The sequence below is a fragment of the Tasmannia lanceolata genome, unplaced genomic scaffold, assembly GCF_043159265.1.
Source record: "Tasmannia lanceolata isolate RefF3 unplaced genomic scaffold, GAP_Taslan_0.1 ptg000029l, whole genome shotgun sequence".
Lineage (NCBI taxonomy): Eukaryota > Viridiplantae > Streptophyta > Magnoliopsida > Canellales > Winteraceae > Tasmannia > Tasmannia lanceolata.
Window position 1 is genome coordinate 6,269,698 of NW_027518706.1, and position 18,942 is coordinate 6,288,639.

Below are 18,942 nucleotides of genomic sequence, written 5' to 3' on the forward strand. Positions count from 1 at the left end.
GCTAGTTCTAATCAACCATGTTCTAGCTAGCATGCCCATCTACATTCTCTCAGCTATGAGCCCCCCCAAGAAAGTCCTTCAACGCATTGACAGCTTAATGGCAAACTTCTGGTGGGGTAAATCAGATTATGGGGCAAGGAACCACTGGGTCGCATGGAAGCAAATATGCAAGCCCAAAGATGAAGGGGGTTCAGGTACAAAAGCAATGGTTGATTTGTGCGTGGTGTTCCGTATGAAGGCTCTCCATAGGCTCCATCAAAATCAAGGGTTATGGAGCTCTTTCTTGAGATCTACGTACTGTAGGGGTCAGTACCTCAACTATGTGGAGCCAAATGCAACATCGTCAAAACAATGGAGAGACATCCTGGCCACAAAATGCTTGTGGCAGGAAAATGCGATGTGGTCTATTGGGAAAGGAGATGTGTTTTTCTGGACAGATGTTTGGATAGGGAAAAAGCCAATTGTGGAATATACGATTAGAGCAGAAGACATGAATTTGAATTGCAAAATCAGTGATTTGATCAACAGTGAAGGAGGATGGGTCAAGGAACAAATATTGCAATTCTTACCTGACGGATGGCAAGCCATTCTGGACAGCATTCACCTTGCTATCAACCAAGTTGAAGACAAATTAATCTGGTCTAAAATGCCTTCAGGTAAATTCAGCACCAAATCAGCTTGGGAAGTAAGCAGAAGCCGAGGGGAAAACGTAGACTGGTCGCATGGAATATGGGACCACATTCCCACAAAGGTGGGCTGTTTTGCTTGGAAACTCTTCAAAAATGCAATCCCGACAGATAACAGAATTAAAGATTTGCAGATTCAGATAGCTTCAAAGTGCAACTACTGCCCCTCCTCCAAAGAAGAAACTGTAAACCACCTCCTAGGGAATGGTGAGTTAGCAAGCAGTATATGGAGTTTTTTTGCTCGTCTTTGGGCGGTACAACTGCTCCCCCTGCAGCCAGTGAGAAGCCGAATTAAAGATTGGATGGCCATTGGTCGCTTAAGGAAATCTCAAACAGGTTTTCTCCTGGGTATGTCAGCCCTGCTTATCCCTTGGCACATATGGAAGGAACGCTGTTTGAGAAGAATGGAAGGCAAGATCAGCAATATAAACTGGGTTATAGAGAAAGTTGTGAGTGATTTAAGAGCAGTGAGAACTAGCCAAAAATTCTCGAAAGAAATCAGCATGCTGGACCGGCTTGCTTTAGAGGATTTGAAGATTGACGTTCGGAATCAAAAAATTAGCAGGGAAATCTGGATTTGGTGGGAAAGACCTGTGTGTGGTCTTTTTAAGCTTAACATCGACGGGGCGTCAAAGGAAAACCCGGGAGAATCAGGAGGCGGCGGAGTCTTGCGCGACTCTAAAGTAAAAGTTATCTTTGCCTTCGCCTATTTCTATGGGTCATCCACCAACATGGTGGCAGAAGCAAAGGCGCTCTTGGACGGTCTTAGGCTATGCAAAGCTTTCGGAATAGTGAACCTCTTTGTAGAATCTGATAGCAAGGTGTTGATGGATCTCATTTCAAAGAAAGAAAGCTACCCGTGGTCCATCTCCTCTTTCTGGATGGAGATGATGTTACTCATGGATCAACTTTGCCTCTCCCATCAACACCAATTCAGAGAAGGCAATAAAGTTGCGGACGCTCTCGCAAATGAAGCAGTTATTACCAAATCGAACCGATTTTATCAAGGCTGGTCAGAAATGCCAACCACGGCCCGTGGGGCTGCAAGATGTGATGCTTTAGGTCTTCCTAATCTCCGGTCGAGGATGACTTAGGTGGTGGGCGGTTTTTAGGGAATGTTTTTTTTTTTTTTTGGTTTCTGATTTAGAGGCGAGTCGATTAGCCCTCTTTCTGTACTTTTGCAATTTCTATATATTATTTTGAGGTCCTCCCCGGGGCCGCAATCTGTTCCAGGTTAAAAAAAAAAAAATAATAAAAAAAATGTGTCGTACTATTTACATGTATGTTAATTGTTCAAAGCCAAACCATATATTGCTCTGTAATTTGCAGGTTATGCATAATAGTAGCATTTTGGATAAGACTCTTGTATATTTCCAAAAATTACACTTGCAGCCGTCCTTTTTCTTTTTTTTTTGAGCATCTATGGTTTCCATTGAAATTTGCCTAGTCTTTTGTGCCCAATGGCCGTGCAATACAAAAACTCACACTTGACTTTCTAATATGTACTAAGGCCCTGTTTTAGATTTTGAGAATCGATTGTGACTCCCACTTTCTACCTAGATCAAGCAGTAAAATTATTCACCCACTCCAAGATCTCTTCTCCCTATTTGTCCTGTTAACAGCACAAACCCCATAAGGAAGGCAATATAAAATCAACCTAAGTAGTTAATCAAATCAAAGCACAAACGATTTGGCCATAGCATTTGCGATCACTTTGGTAGTAAAAAATAGGGGTTCAACTCGGATCGATTTTTGGGAATTCGGGTTGAGCTTTTACCTTAAATTGGGTTGGGTTCAGGTTGTTTCCAATTCATTATTTAGCAGAAGCGCAACCCGACCGAACCCAAGTAAATTGGGTTGGGTTCAGGTTGTTTCCAATTCTTTCAGTGGGTTCAGGGTTCATTTTTTTTTATCTCTCCTCCTCTGGGTGGAGATGTTGGTGCGTCAGTGCATGCGTGGACCCCTGTGGAAGAATTTGGATTTTGAGGATTGATTTTTAGTCCAAAATATAATCAGTTTTTTTTACTAAAAACTGATTTTCAAAATCCAAAACGAACAGGGACTTAACTAGTAACTCCAATGCCGAGACACCTTGTGACCTGTTTTCTGACACGTAAGTTCTCGTTCACTACAAATGGTTAGTCATCGAATTCTCTAAGTCTGTTTATGTTTTGGATTTTTAGTCCAAAGCTGAACATTGGACTAACAACATAAACACAATTTGACTCCGGTAATCAGTTTTGGATTGAAAATTTATTCTAAAAATCCAAAACCTAGCGGTTCTAAAGACCTAATAAATGAAGAATTGATGTGGTTTTCCCTCTTTAGAAAGAAAGAGGATGTATTGTGTCATAATTGTCAACTAATGACTCGAAATTTATTACTTCTTTGACCAACTGTAGTAATCTAAATACTTTGTGGATAGGGAGAAATCTTTTTGGTGGCATATTGCCCAACTCCATAGCCAATCTCTCGATCCATCTTTTATTTATTTATTGGTAAGCTGGGGTTAGACGGACCCCTACCAGTATATTGAATACAGAAAGATGATACTATAATAAGAAGGCGACTCCCCAATCCTTTGAACAATAGCTAAGGATGGTTGGCAATTGGAGGAAACCAATTTGTTGGAAACATCCCTAGTGAGATTGGGAATCTTATCAACTTACAAAATTTGGATATATATGAAACCTTCATCACTGGTACTATTCCTGCTTCAATTGGGATTCTCAAGAACTTACAACAACTCGTCTTGGAAAATAATAAATTGTATGTAGAAATCCCATCCACCATTGGCAATCTTACTCAACTGATTACACTCTATTTAGCAGAAAATAAACTAGAAGGAATCATACCTCCAACTCTTGCAAACTGTACAAAACATTTTTCATTGAGCCTTTCTCGAAATAACTTTGGTGGGACTATTCCAAATCAAGTTACTGGCCTTTCTTCACTAGTAGAAATAAGCTTGTCTCAAAATTTTTGAGAAGCTCCCTCCCATCAAAAGTGGGTAACCTGAAACATCTAGACATATTGGATGTTTCTTGGAACAAATTGTCAGGTGAAATCCCAAGCACTCTTGCAAATTGTAAGAGCATGCGAGGAGTTTTAATACAGGGTAACTCCTTCCGAGGAGATGTTTTGTATATTTTTACTACATTAACAGCCATTGAAGGCCTTGATCCTTCATACAATAACTTCTCAGGGATGATTCCAAAATATCTAGAGGGGTTTCAGTTTCTACGGTATCTAAACTTGTCTTTTAATAATTTTGAGGGTGAAGTACCAAAACAAGGGGTCTTTGGAAATGTCAGTGCAATTTCAGTAGTGGGAAACGATAATCTCTTTGGTGGTATCCCAAAATTAAAGTTGCCTACATGCCCTATCCTAGCTAATGATGGACAAGGAAAAGCGCATGTTTCTAGAGGAATTATCCTAGTAATAAGTGCAGTTGTATGTTTGATTTTCTTATTGTGTGTCCTTGCTTTTCTTTACTGGATAAGAAAGTCAAGTAAGAAACCATCTTCCTTATCTTCTATGGAGGGTCGGCATTTAAAGGTTTCTTACGCAGAGCTCCTTAAAGCAACAAATGGGTTCTCTTCAGATAATTTGATAGGCATAGGAAGTTATGGATCAGTGTACAAGGAAATCCTTGGGCGCATTGAAAATGTTGTTGCTGTCAAAGTACTCAACCTTGAGTTAAGGGGAGCTTCACAGAGTTTCACAGCTGAATGCAACGCATTGAGAAACATTCGTCATCAAAATCTTGTGAAGATCTTAACTTCTTGTTCAAGCATGGACTTTGGAGGTAATGACAAAAAAACAGGAAGCCTAAAATTTGAGTTTTATACGGCATTGGTTCAAAAAAAAGTAGTAGAAAAACGGAAACACAAGAAAATAGTCAGTATCATAGTTAGCAAAATGTGATTCAGCAAAAAAACAGGAAGCCAAAAATTCGAGTTTTATACGGCATTGGTTCAAAAACAACGTAGTAGAAAAACGGAAACACAAGAAAATGTGTTTAGAATTTTGTCATTCACAAAGTATGGTGGGGTAAAATTGGAAAGTTGGCCCAAAAATGTGTTTAAAACGTTTAAAACGCGTTTAAAATGTGTTTAAAACATTTGCCTAAAAAAATGGAGTTTTGTTCGTTGTAAAAGTCTTAAACAGCACACCAATAAAATGCCGTTTAAAACGAAGTTTTGCTAACAATGGTGGATGGATTTATCCTTATCCCACGTGTAACTGTCGTAGTTATCCAAGAGACATGTCACTAGTGATTACTTAGATAGAATTTCCCTTTTTAAATACTCACAACATGTAAGACTTGTACGTGAAGATAATATACAACAAAGAACTCTCAATTGAGAGTTTTTATTTGATGCCTGACCGTGAGATTTACACGGGCTAGGTGGCAAACCACCTAGGTGTTTTGACCAGATCAAAAATTGTTACTTTGACGGTCGGGCACAACAATTGAAGAGAGCATTCATTCGTTTCTTATCATTATTGACTGCCGCAAATTAGCTTAAAATAATCGCTGATGGTTTTTACATTTGCCAGTGGTAAGGACCGCCTGTCACATTTTTGTCACATTTTAGCAAGGGAAATGATATCTGCACAACCATGTTTTAATAGTTGCACTTCCTCAGCTTGTCTTTTCTTTTTAATTATCTTGTGGGAACTGTAATAACCTCTTGACAGCTCTTTAAATTAATATTAAAAGACAAGATGCTTTAGTGGAAATATCAAAACATGGTAGTGCTGATATCATTTCTTAGCAAGCAATTGACCATTTTTGTTTCATGTTCAAGCAAATACGGTTGTTAAATTAATGTGAGTTTTGTGCAATTAATGACCGTTCTACTCTTTTCTTTGACCAATATCATAGATTATCAGTTTACATGTGTTCCACCTCGATGATTGAGATAGTTGTAACATGACATAAAATAATATATATTGCTTTGTTGAATCTCAGGTTTATCCAAAATTAGGCAGGCTGATACAGTTCTCTCTGCCTGGGCTTTGTGCAAGTTAGCCCTTCCATCAACAATTGGTAACAATATGAGTTGAAAACTCTTGAGTGCAAGGTAGTGTTAAGCTTAATAAATAACTAAGCTTAGATCTTTCGTATCTAACATTTAAAATTTACGCCTTTTTTTTTTTTTTTGCAATCTAAAAAGGACCTTAAGCTCTCTCTCTCTCTCTCATGCGAATATGATAAAAATATTGAGTTTAAAATAATATAAAAGATAAATAAATAAATAAAATTAAAGCTGACCTTGAGGAGGTCATACACCTTGGCCAAAATGGAAATTCCAATGGGCGGATCTTGAGAAATCACAATGACAATGCCAATGGGTGATCCTCTGTTTATAATTTAGGTTCACTCTAAATCTCTCTCATTAGACATGTCGAATGAAGATACAAACAAAATTTCTTTATTTTTTGTTTTACCAAGTGGGATAAGAATACATAAAAAGATAAGAAATTTTTTTTTTAAAAAAGGAAATGATAAATGGGCCCTTTTTCATTACTTAGGAAGAGACAAATAGAAGGGAGTAATGCTAGCAAAATAGGGCTGCAATTAATCACACGGAAAAAAGAAAAAGTTGGTTTGGCCTCTTCCATTGCAATGCTTCCCTAGGATGCAAACATGCTTTTGAGGATGGCAATGTTAGAAAATTGATGTGCAAATCTGTAATTTAGGATTCGAGAATACCTTATAACAAATTAACCTCACAACTTGAAGACAGAGATCAATAATACTATTTTCTGCAATAATAATCTGTAAAGAAAAAAAAAGAAATCGTTAGATCACTTATCGAGTTGAGGCACGAAGAATCTTCGCTGTCCTTAAGGCAAATCTCGCCCCCACTATGACGAATCAACGGTGCAGATCGGCGTCTCGGCGTATGCCTCCAGGATACAACAACTCTCGCTCCAGGGGTGTGCACTCACGCAGCCCGGATGCCTAAGAACTCGCTTATATTTGCCAAAAGCTTTGAGCAGAAAACCAGAGAGAAAACCAGAGAAGAGAAAGAGCAGAAGAAGAATCCGTCAAAGATATCTTTCTCTTTCTCTAAAACCGATTTTATAGAAAGGTAATCGACACATTAGGGTGAAACGTCGCACTCTTTTAGTGCGTGAGATACGTTTTCCAAACGGTCACTAAACCACGATTAAGGAATCTCAAACGGTAAAAAAGAGTTAAAACAAAAATAAATAAATTCTTGACCGTTAAAAGGAAAAAATAAATAATAGAAAAAGAAAAGCCTTACGTCCACGCGCGCGGCCGGCCGAGCCGCGCCGGGCCGGGCGGCGCACGTGTGTGCTAAGATCAAAAGCCCACCGGACCCAAGTGGGCGATCCGTGCGCGTAGGATCCCATGACCTCTTGCTCATTCACAAGGCTAAGAGAGTGAAAGTATATATATGGCCACTCTCATCCTCTCACACTTACCATCTAGGACTAAAGTTTTCTCATGACTTTAGTCTTTTTGGAGGGATGCCCAAAAGAATACATATAATGACTAAAAACACCCCATTGTAAGTTTGAATTACAAAAAGACTTTTTTCACATAAAAAGTCAACAGGCAACTGATACAAATAAATTAAAAAAGCTCATCCTCAAAGAAATGGAAGGCATGGAAGGAAGTAGCTTCTGGCTTAAGGAGTTAATTAAGTTCCTTAGGATTCCTGATATGGATTTGAATATAGAATCACGCCTAAAAAATAGTGTCAGCTGGAGATGGTTTTAAACTCCAATTGAAGTGCTTTTGTTTTCGTCAACACACTATCATGAAAATGGAAATGAAAGTGGGAGAGTGAGAGTGAGGCAAAACAAACTATAAATGGCTTTTATCTTTTGTTACCTACTTTTTGTTTTTACTTCTCTTATTGTTTGACAGAGAACCCACCAGCCTTAAATCTCAAATCTGAAACCTCAAATCTCAATGAATCACCCCTCAATGGATTGGATTGGAAAACTTTTTTCTTATTTTCATGTGATTAGAGTAGACTAGAAGGTGGTGCTTTATCAATCACCCTTCCTAAAATAGGGTATTCTTCACCGATCTTTTAGGACAATAGTTCTAGGCTTTATTCGTCCTAAAACTGGTTTTATATTACGCATCGCGGAGTAATATAAATCGCCCTGTATTCCTCAGGATTAATTGGTTTGTGCATGATGAGTTCAATAACGGAAAAAATCAGGGGGTCACCTAAAGGAAGGAAAAATCAAAGAGAATGGAAAACAAAACCTAAAAGATTCAAAGGAGAATAAAAAGTAGAAAATAAAGGAGAGGGTGTTTCTCATCAAAATAGGCCTATCTCACTCCACACAAACTTGGAGAGAGGGTTTTTCCAAGACTGAATGTGAAGAAACACATTCATCACATACAAATTCAAATGAAAGGAGAAAAAGGGAGAATGAAGAATAAAGCCTTCTTCAACAAACCTATCTTTAATTTCCAACATGGTTCTTCAAAGCTACCTTGATTTAATTCATGGCCTAGTAATCATCTTCCATAAATCTCCCATATGATCAAAAGAATCTTTTTAATTTTATTTGTAATTCATGATGGAATGATCAATGTATTGTAATGGAAACCTTCACACTCATGATTTGATAATAATTTTGTATTAATAGTTGGATAAAATATAGATATGAGAAAAAAGCACTACCTGCAAGTGGCACCACTAACCAAATCACATATAATATAACATTAACTTCCAAACACATAGAAGAAACTACATGTAAGATAGTAATCTTAGTCCAATGGGAAACAAAAGCGGATATAGCAGCGAATTTCATCATTCTCTGTGGATCCCAGCACCAAGATATATGTTTCTAATAGAACACATTTCCTTTACAACGTCTACCATCTCCATTCGTTCTCTCGGAGATTCTACAGAACACACCACTCCAATCCTCACTAAAGATACCAAACACTCCTGCAAACGACGTATCTTATCATTGTAATTCTCAGCAATATTTGTAGCTCTTTCTTCAGCATCTTCTAAAAGTATTAATGGATCTAGAATCTCCATCACTCGATCAGGCAAAGACATCTAGACAAATTTGTGAAGACTTAGGCCATCCTTAAACATGTCATCTGTGGGGCGCTTTCCAGTGAATATCTCCAATAAAAGAATCCCATAGCTATACACATCTCCGGCTGTGGACACATGACCACCTGCCCCATATTCTACAATTCCACATATATTTTACAATTTTTGATTTAATAAAGGATATAAGATACCGGTTAGAAACTAAAAATAAATATGAGGTTTGATTTTGAATTAAAAGGTGGAAATTTTATCAAAGAGATGATAGATAATTGAATGATCTCTCCACATTTAGAAACCTAAGTTGCATGGAAAGAGTCAAGAATTTTTAGAGAAACACATAAGAAACGATTTAGCACTATGAAGAAAATATAGAAGTTATGTCATATGTTGCATTAGTATAGGTACAAATGTCAGAATCTGACATGGATATAGTCTCGAATTCAGTAAAACTCAGAAAGAATGGTTCGTAGATTCTCAAAATATTTTAATCAATTGTCAAATTTTAATTTTTTACATAATAATATTATTTTAACCAATAACATACTTAAATTGTAATAAGTTAAGCAGATATAATGTTTTATTTCTTTTTTAAGAAAATTACTAATAGGAAGGGTAAAATTCAAAATGTGTGATAATTATATAGTTGTGGCAGTAGCATCCAAAAAAAATCAGAAAAGAGATAAAAGAGATCTAGAACTGTCTTAAAGACGTACGTGTCCCACACGGATACTTCACCCATTTAGAAGAATCCATATAACATGGGTTTTGGCCAATCAAGTCATGTAAGTTATGAATAGCATTCCACTATGTATTACTCAAAACCACTAGTCAATTTTGGACCATTGTAATTTCTCAACATGATTCCTTCATCTGAAACCAACAAAGTATCAGTGATTACACATGCAAAAGCACTACAAAAGTGGATCAAATTAAACTTCATACTACTTATAAGGCAAAAAGTAAGTAGAAGTAGAAGGCAAGTGAAATGATGTCATTTTCTAAGTACAAACAAAATAGTTGTAAATGTCAAATCTTTAATTTCACTTTCATGTTGACTTGGGAGCAAGGTTTTAAATTTCGGTTCGGAATGCGTGAAATTTCGTTGGAAATCTATCGGAATCCATTTAGGTAATATCTTATCCCGTAGAAAATTTTGTCGAAATTACCGAAATTTCCGCCGAAATTTCGACTAAATTTCCGCCGAAATTTCGACTAAATTTCGGTAATTTCGGCTGAAATTTCTGGATAAAATTAAATAATAAATAAATAAAGGATTTTTTTGGATATATCCCTTAAATTTCGGCCTGAAATTTTATGGAAAATGGAATTTCGATTGAAATTTTGTTATGTTTCGATTTCAACCAATTTCGATTTCATTTTCGACCGAAAGCTGGATTCCGGTCGAAATTTAAAACCTTTCTTGGGAGAGGCAAGTTAAAAGGCAACTGTTGAAAAATCCATCAAAAAGTAGAATGAATAGTGCACGCCAACCAAACCTGTCTCGAAATGGGAAATGGCATCATTTTACTTTCCTTTTCAAGGGAAACACTATTTCAGTCACAACATTAATCCAAAAGTCTCGTATTTATTATTTGGAATTATTAGAAACCTCCTTGACTTATATTTATCAAACACCTTAAATTTTGGATAATTGGCAAAAGGAATTCAAGATAATTACCAAAAGGCTTCAATTATTCTCATGACCATGTTTTCATTATGAGGAAGACTCACATTGTTCTACACAACTATTTTGCATAAAGAACTCATGGTCATATGTACTAAAAAGGTATTCGGGTGACATGTAAGAGACCACTTGATGTAAAATAACATTCCTATATACTCTATCAATAAATATAAAAATGCTATCAAGTAATTTTTTTTTGTTCAAGTTGCTAATTTAGCTTTTGTTGCACTAAATTATGTACCTAATAAGTGAGAAATATTTTATAAAACTCATTGAGAATAGACTAGATGACAAAAATTGATAAAATTATTACCTGGAGCAATGTACCCAATAGTTCCCTTTAATCCAGTTGTGCTGCTAAGATCTTCAGATGAGCTCTGAATGATTCTTGGATAAAACTTGGCTAACTCAAAATCACCCACATGAGCATTCATGTCTTCATCCAAAAAAATGTTGCTTGGCTTTAGATCACAATGAACAATCGGTGTATGGCAATGATGGTGAAGATAATCCAGCGCAGAAGCTATGTCAATTGCTATGTTTAATCTCTTAATGAAGTTTAAACTTCCTAATTGATGTTGCCCATCTAATTTTGAATGCAACCACTTCTCTAGACTCCCATTTGGCATGAACTCAAGTACGAGAGCTTTGAAATCATTACCTCCAAAATCGATGCTTGAACAAGAAGTTAAAATCTTCACAAGATTTCGATGACGAATCTTTCTCAATGCGTTGTATTCAGCTATGAAACTCTTTGAAGCTCCCATTAAGTGAAGGTTGAGTACTTTGACAGCAACAACATTTTCAATGTGACTGAGGATTCCCTTATACACTGATCCATAACTTCCCGTGCCTATCAAATTGGCTGAAGAGAACCCATCTGTTGCTTTAAGGAGCTCTGCATAAGAAACCCTTAAATGCCGGCCCTCCATAGAAGATAGGGAAGATGGTTTCTTCCTTGACTTTCTTATCCAGTAAAGAGAAGCAGGGACACACAATAAGAAAATCAAACATACAACTGCACTTACTACTAGGATGATTACTCTAGAAACATGGGCTTTTCCTCGTCTGTCATTAGCTAGCACTGGGCATGCAGGCAACTTTAATTCTGGGATACCACCACAAAGATTATCATTTCCCATGACTGAAATTGCACTAGCATTTCCAAAGACCCCTCGTTTTGGTACTTCACCCTCAAAATTATTGAAAGACAAGTTTAGATACTGTAGAAACTTAAACCCCTCTAGATATTTTGGAATCTTCCCTGAGAAGTTATTGTATGAAAGATCAAGGAATTCAATGGATGTTAATGTAGTAAAAACTGACGAAACATCTCCTCGGAAGGTGTTACCATGCATATAAAGTTGTCGCATGCTCTTATAATCTGCAAGAGTGCTTGGGATTTCACCTGACAATTTGTTCTGAGAAACATCCAATATCTCTAGAATTTTCAAGTTACCCACTTCTGATGGGAGTGAGCCCGTCAAAAAATTTTGAGACAAAGAGAGTTCCATTGATAGCGAAGAAAGGCCAATAATTTGTTCTGGTATCGTACCTGTAAGGTTATTTCGAGAAAGGCACAACCTTAAAAGTTTTGTACAATTTGCAAGAGATAGAGGCATGCTTCCTTGCAGGTTGTTATATATTAAATCGAGGTGGGTCAATTGAGTAATATTTCCAATATTGTATGGGATTTTCCCAGACAAACTGTTATTTCCCAAGTAGAGTTCTTGTAAGTTCTGGAGCCTCCCAATTGAAGTGGGTATAGAACCCGTGATGAAGGTATCATATATACCCAAATTTTGTAAGTTGATGAGATTCCCGATCTGATTAGGGATGTTGCCAGAAATTTGGTTTTCTCCTATTGCCAACCAATAAAGGTGAGTTGAGAGATTGGCTAAGGAATTGGGAAATAGGCCAAAAAAATGATTTCTTTGTATGAACAACATATTTAGGTTACTACAGTTGGTCAAAGAAGCGATAAATTTCAAGTCGTCAGCTCTACCAAGGCCTAGGTAATTATAGCTCAAGTCACATCTGAGTAGATTCTTTGCCCATCCAATATTTTTAGGCACGGGTCCGCTAAACTGGTTATCACCCATTCCAAGCCATTCAAGACTTGAAACATTGGATAATGAAATTGGAATGTGACCGGTAAATTGATTGCCTCCTAAAAGTAGATATTGGAGATTAGGAAGAGAGAATCCTATGTTGGGTGGAAGGGTTCCGTGTAACTGGTTATTTGTCACCTCAAAGGCCACAAGAAACGAGAGATTATTATAAAAAGAGGAAGGAACCGTACCGGATAATAAATTTGAAGAAAGGATGATCAATTTCAAGTTATTAATTCGGGCCAGGTCATCTGGGATGTGTCCCACCAAACTATTTTCATTTAAATCGAGATAGATGAGAGATGAAACGTTCCCTAGTTGAGGTGGAATGCTCCCTGTAAGATTATTATGAACAAGAAACAACCAGGATAGCTTCGGTAGAGTGCTAAGTTGGACGGGGATTTTCCCTACCAACTCATTGTTACCCAAATGGATGACTCGGAGGTTCTTACAGTTGGTTAGATTGGCTGGAATTTCTCCTCCAAAGGAATTATGGCTTGTATTAAGATGTTGCAGTCTAATTAGACAGCCGATATCTTGAGATATTTGGCCATTGAAGTTGTTTTCTTGGAGGTGGATTTCCCTGAGGAAGGTGAGGTTGGATATGGCAGGAGATAGAGAACCCACCAAGTTCTGCCCACTAAGGTTCAATACAGTGACCCTTTGATGCCTCTGACCGCACGTGACTCCATTCCACTGGCAGAAATGGAGAATATGGTTCCATCATGATAAGGCTCCAAGAGGATCACTCATTATACCATCCTCGAAGGAGAGCAGAGCCATTCGATCAGTTTCGTTTCCTAGTAGGGTGGTGAAGGTTGCAGAATTCGAATGTGCTACATTCATGGAAAGGAAGAGATTTACAGAGAAGATAAATGACCAAAGCACACTAAGACTCATACCTGGAAGCTCCATCCTCAATTAAGCTCTTCTTCTGCTGAGCAAATACAAGATTTTTTCTTGTCTCCCAATTTTATTTCATCTCACTAGACCTTTATATAGAAAGAAATGATGGTGCATTTACTGCTAATTTAATTTTATCTGTCTTTCTTCTGCTGAGTAATTTTGATCTTGTGGAATTTGGACTCCTAATTTCCAAGTCTACTATTTGATTTTTTTTCCCTTCGAAGTGGTCCACAAAAGGCTCACCTAACAAAGAAATTTTTGTTATCATAATTCCATTCTAAAATTTCTTTCAAGTGAATTTGGCCTATGTAGAATTTGGCCTCCTGATTTGGCCTATGTAGAATTTGGCCTTGTTGAGCATCGTCTTTGTCCTATGTAGAATTTGGCCTCCTAATTTCCAAGTCTACGATTTGGTTTTTCCCCCCCTTGAGGGGGTCCACGAAAGCCACACCTACAAATACATTTCTTGACTCCTAATTCCTCTCCAAAATATTTCCTGAAGAAAAAATTTGCCTAAGAAAAAATTTCCTCTAAACTTTTTTTTTTTTTTTTGCAATCCAAAAAGGACCTAATCTCTCTCTCTCTCTCTCTCTCTCTCTCCACATGCGAATATGATAAACATATTGAATTTAAAATAATATAAAAGATAAATAAATAAATAAAATTAAAACTCACCTTGAGGAAGGTCATACACCTTGGCCAAAATGGAAAATCCAATGGGCTGATAGTAAGAAATCACAATGACAATGCCAAGGGATGATCCTCCGTTTATAATTTAGGTTCACTCCAAATCTCTCTCATTAGACATGTAAAATGAAGATACGAACAAAATTTCTTTATTTGTTGTTCGCTCTTATCAAGTGGGATAAGATAAAATGATAAGAAATTAAAGATAATATCAAACAACAACAGCCAATAGGAATGAAGAGATTTTAAAGGTCTCACAACTAACAATCTCTCCCTTGGCCTTAAAATATTTTTAATTCAAATTCCACTCATACCCAAAACAAATAGATAGACCTAATTATTTTGATGGCTTATTCCCCATATCAAAGTATTTATAAAATAAGATTTTCAAAAACAAAATTCTCAGGAATTATTATCAATATCAACTTATTCTGTGAACTCATGCCACACATACTGTAAACTCCTACCACAATTCATATTTGAACTCCGTCCATTAGCATAGTGTAAACATCTTTATGGTGTACCTGTGTGGGTTGAACCTATATTCTCTTCGCATTCTTTGTTCATTGTTGCTTGGATTTGCCAGATTTGTATCAGAGGAGAACAAGTAAAGAAAACACGTAAGAAATTGTTGGAAATAATGCTGTGGAGATGGCGGGAAATAGAATAATAGAGATGGATGCTTCAAGGTGCGATGTCGCTTTTCTTAAGACAATATTTGCCCCCACCAGTAAGTGTGCAAGGGGTACCACGAATTTGCCTCCAAGATACAATGAAGCCCGATGTCTACACCGATATGTTTGTTGACGCTTTGCACTAAGCAGAAACAAGCCCAAGAATCACCTTTAGAATAAACAAGTATTTGACACCCTAGTTACTGTTTTTGCGGAAAACAGTAAACTAGATTTTGTTTCTGGAAGAAAAATCGTAAACAACAATTTGAAAGGCTTTCGAAGAGAGTTTGTGGCTTTTGAATTTATCAAATTTCAAGTCCTGCAAGTGTATTTCGAATTCCCTTTGCAATGGTATGTTTCTGCTCTTTTTATAGAGCTACTGGTGTCTTTTCTGTCCCGCGGGTCCACCCAATGGCTAAAGCCCATAGTGTATTAAAACAAAAGAGAGAAGTGGGAAAAGCTATTTAAACCCTTCTCCAACATTTTTCTAATCCGATGTGGGACTATCTTTCAAAAGCTATTTTTCTCTCTTTTCAAAAAGACACACTTTTGCAAAACAAAAGCACTTTGTCTACAAAATACTTTAAAAATCCACTTTGTTTTGAAAATTACACTAACAATCCCCCACCATTTTCAAAATCAAAGGTATTATCTCATTATACTTGGAACTCTCATGCATCATTAAAGGTATCTTACGATTTGAACCTTCACTTACTGAGAACATATCAAAGTTGACAAGAACGGCATTGTACACGTGTCTTTAAACTAGCGATTCTATATAGCCAACTAGATACGTTTCACACATAAGAAATTCATTTCCTCAGGTGATTCTAATCAGCCAACACGTGAACTGGCATTGTGTTTGTATCTCGGTTTCATGATGCTCTAGAGACTAGCCAAGTCTCATAGAAGGCGGCACCACCTCCACACTCACATAGGTAGGCTTAAGAGTGCCCCTGTAACTACAGCACCCTAACAATTTTGTTATAAGCCTATTAAGAGCCCACTACTCAACCTACTCCGTTACTCATTACAAGTACCAAGCACTTTACCTTGGGATGTTATTTATATAGTGCTTGCAACCACTCCATATGATGTATTTGGGCTCATTGAACTCAAGACTTTATGTCTCTTCAAGCGTTGAGTCGAGTTTCCATCATTGGTAGTCATATATTACTGGCTTTAGACCCATCCCTATTGATGTCTTAAACACCATATCTCTTGCAAAATCTTTTGTTAATGGATCAGCCAAGTTCAGGCTTGATCTCACATAATCTATAGTTACTACTCCATCAGTAACTGTCTGATAACACTCTGCGTAAGTCTAACATGCCTGGACTTTTCATTGTACACATGGTTATATGTCCCTTGATAGTGTGGCCTGACTATCACAATGCACATATATTGATAGCATAGGTTTAGGCTGACTATCACAATGCACATATATTGATAGCATAGGTTTAGGCTGACTATCACAATACACATATATCGATGGCATATGTATAGGCTAAATAGGAATTTCTAACAGCAAATTTATTAGCCACTCCACCTCTTTACAACAAGAGGCCAATTCAATAAACTCTGCTTCCATAGTGGAAGTAGTTATGCAAGTCTGCTTCTTAGAAGCCCAGGAGAGAGCTCCATCACCAAGAGTGAATATCCATCCACTCGTTGATGAATGATCATCATGCTAAGTTAACCAAATGGCATCTGTATATCATTGTAATGCCAGAGGATACCCACTATAGTTCAACCCATAGTCTATAGTGCCTTTTAGATAGTTCAGTATCCTATTTATAGCATTCCAATGTATATAACTAGGATTACTAGTAAACCTACTTAGTCTACTGAGAATGCAATATCAGGTCTAGTGCATGTCATAGCATACATTAAACTACCTATGACACTAGCATACTTTAATTGAGAAATAGACCTACTAGTGTTAAGATATAGTTTTACATTTGAATCAAAAGGTGATGAAACTGGAGTGCAATAAAAGTGAAGATGATGCATTTACTAACAACTACATTTTATCTAGGGAAATGATTTCAACACAACCATGTTTTGATACAAGACATTCATGTTTCTTGTCTTTTAGTATTTGTGAGCTTGGATGGAATTTCCCCTCCCAAGGAATTATGGCTCATATTAAGATATCACAATGTAAATATGGAAAGAAATGATTGATGCATTTACTTTTTTTTTAAAAAGATTGATGCATTTACTTCCAATTTCATTTTATCTAACGTTTGTTTTTTTTTTTTCTTGACTTTTTCTTTTACATGAAGTTATTCAAACTAAATTCCCTACATACTATTAAGAACAGTAGAATTTACATATCTCCCTCCCAAAACTCTTTTTTTTTCTTGACTAGAGTAATTTTGCTCTTGATCGTGTAACTCATGTTATGGAACTTGGACTCCAAATTTCAAAGTCTACGATTTGGTTTTTTTTTCCCTTCAAGGGTGTCCACGAAAGGCACAACTTTCAATGAAATTTTTGGACTCTTAATGCCAGTCCAAAAAATTTCTCATTCGTGAGAATCCATTAGTTGACAATTATGACACATTACATCCTCTTTCTTTTTGAAAATCATTTGTTCTCTCGATTATTAGGTCTTTAGATTATATTAATTTTGCTCGCGCCAAGCCTTTGGCCCGGTAGGTTTTGGATCTTTAGAATAAATTGAGTCCAAATCTGATTATTGGATTCAAATTGTGTTAATTTTTAGTCCAATGTTCAGTTTTGGACTCAAAATCCAAAACATAAACGGGCTTAGAGAATTCCATGACTAACCATTTGTAGTGAACAACAGCTTGCATACGTGTCAGAAAACGGGTCACAAGGCAAGGAGTCTAGGCATTGGAGTTACTAGTTAAGTCCCTGTTCTTTTGGATTTTGAGAATCAGTTTTTAGTCCAAAAACTGATTATATTTTGAGCTCAAATTCAATTCTCAAAATCCAAAACGAGCAGGACCAAAGTCTTTAACAGGGGTAGTGCAATATTGTACTACTATAGATAGATACCCCTCGTTTTGCCAATGTGTTGGCTTCGGTCGAGAATTTCCAGTGTGACCGGTCAGCATGACTAGTGTGGTGAGCTCATGTGTGTGTGGAGGATGTGCGGGCATGCCAAGCTAAGAAGACTTTTTAAAATTCAATTTAAGGGGTCGAATATGGGATTCAGAACAGGGCAATTTCACTTCTTCATTGGGATCTAATGCCTTTACACAGGTGAAAAGGATTAACTAATTAAACAAGAAGAAACAACGCCAGTGCGAGGATTGGGAATTAAAAATAAAAACTCACCTGAGAAGATGAATCCATGTTCCTTAATTCTTTCGGATGACAGCGCACAGGGACGGTCAATCGTCCAAGCGACTGTGCCAAATGGCCAGTTTCAAACGTCTAATGGATGACCGTGGTTCATCCATTCTGCCTGTTAGAAGTGTATAAAAGCTAGTTTTGATTCCAAACCTCTATAAAAGGAGTCTTTTGGTCCGTAAATGTCTGCACAACACTCTTGGGCTTAATTGTCTAAGTAATTGAGGGAATTAGATAGGATCGTATTTGTATACCCTGGGCTTGGTGGTAAGGGCACTGGATCAATCCTAGAAGGAAGAGCTTTTATCTTTGATTCGGCTTGGCATTTTTATCTTTGATTATCAGTTACTTTGTTGTAAGATATCTGCACGATGATTCATCTTTGATTTTCCAAAGCTTCTTCTAACCAGCCTCTACAAAAATAAGGAAGTCAATATTTTAAATGAAGGTCGGTTTTATACGCTCGAGTCCTTAAAGCTAATTAAATCTTACCAAGTTTCTAGTATAATATCTGGATTAACTACTTAAGTTGATTTCATATTGCCTTCCTTATGGGGTTTGTGCTGTTAACAGTACAAACAGGGATAAGAGATCTTGGAGTTGGTGAATAATTTTAGTGCTTGATCTATGTAGAAAGTGGGAGTCACAATCGGTTCTCAAAATCTAAAACAAAGAGGACCTTAGTATATAGTAGAAAGTCAAGTGTGATACATGATATTTAACTTCTAATCCAGCACAAGGGCTATTTTTGCATTGCACGACAATTGGGCACAAAAAGACTACGCAAATTTCAATGAA

General features: G+C 36.9%; 1 long non-coding RNA gene across 1 annotated transcript; it reads right to left on the bottom strand.

Moving 5' to 3' along the window:
• Window positions 1-8,311: 8,311 nt before the first annotated feature.
• Window positions 8,312-11,201, bottom strand: LOC143859321 (uncharacterized). Its single transcript, XR_013239229.1, has 2 exons — window positions 10,756-11,201; window positions 8,312-8,895 (listed from the first exon to the last, which is right to left on the bottom strand). It is a non-coding gene; the product is annotated as an uncharacterized LOC143859321 (long non-coding RNA).
• Between the last annotated feature and the right edge of the window lie 7,741 nt (window positions 11,202-18,942).